Genomic DNA, 1,306 nt, shown 5'->3' with positions numbered 1-1,306 from the left:
TTCTTCAGAGTTATTTTGAACAAAAAATACATCACTAGTTTATTAACATCGACGAAAATGCATATTCTTTTAAATTTGAATGTCACTGTCCATCCTCATAAAAAAAAAAACAACTTGAAATTTCATAAAAAAAAACGTTAATGAGGCAAACATTCCTTCATATTTGGTATAAATTAATTCAAGAAACACTAATTGAATTAAGAATAACAAAGAAATAAGATATAGGCTTTGCCAGAAATGCACCTTGGTATAGTACCATGGGGTATTTGAGTGCTAGAGCATATTCTTTTAAATTTGAATGTCACTGTCCATCCTCATAAAAAAAAAACAACTTGAAATTTCATAAAAAAAAACGTTAATGAGGCAAACATTCCTTCATATTTGGTATAAATTAATTCAAGAAACACTAATTGAATTAAGAATAACAAAGAAATAAGATATAGGCTTTGCCAGAAATGCACCTTGGTATAGTACCATGGGGTATTTGAGTGCTAGAGCATGAACAAAAGTGTTGCTTTCAACGTGACTGAGGTAGAAATGGGAGGAACTAGGTGTGCACTCTATCAGGAATTTGGGGGAGATACTGTGAAAAACAACTGCCTCAGTGTTACTATCTCTTGATGACAATGTTAACAAACAAACATGGGGTTCAAAAATACACATTGCGACTAACAAAGGGTTAAGAGAATCCACTATAGTTTTCTTGAACCAAAGAATATGAATCCTCTTTCACTGTTGTTAACAAAAGCTTTAAATCAACAGCATTTGTTTCATCCAGCTCCTCCAGATCCAATGATAATAAACATGGTTGCTTATGACTGTATTAAGTACTATTATTCTAAGTACAGAATAGATTAAGGAATATGTGATTGTATATTTCAGTAAATAATCATTGCAAAATAGGTTTTTCTTTAATTTTAAGTAACTGTTAGGTATGAGATGAGGCAGTAATTTCTATGTCAATGTTGAAAAAAAAAGTTTAACCCGATGACTACTGGTACTAACTTTCTTAGTAGGCAATGCAAGTGTGAGGGCAAAATCATTTGTGAATTGAAAAAAATGATAGAGAACTTATCTTTTAATGGACTTCTGATTTTATTTTTATGAATAGTAGCATAACATTCAATTATTTGTACAAAATTGTATTATCTAATGAAGTTTAAAGAGGAATTTAATGAAAAAAATTCCTAAAATACGTTTTAGACTTTAAATAAGTGCCCTCTAAGAAGAAATGTTTTTTTCAAAAATTTTTTTAAGATATTTCCTTTCACCTCAGAACTGGTCCTGCCATCTATGATTGGTATCT

Source organism: Limulus polyphemus, unplaced genomic scaffold, assembly GCF_000517525.1.
Source record: "Limulus polyphemus unplaced genomic scaffold, Limulus_polyphemus-2.1.2 Scaffold5389, whole genome shotgun sequence".
NCBI lineage: Eukaryota > Metazoa > Arthropoda > Merostomata > Xiphosura > Limulidae > Limulus > Limulus polyphemus.
The sequence above is the reverse complement of the archived record's forward strand: the minus strand, read 5'-3'. Positions refer to the sequence as shown.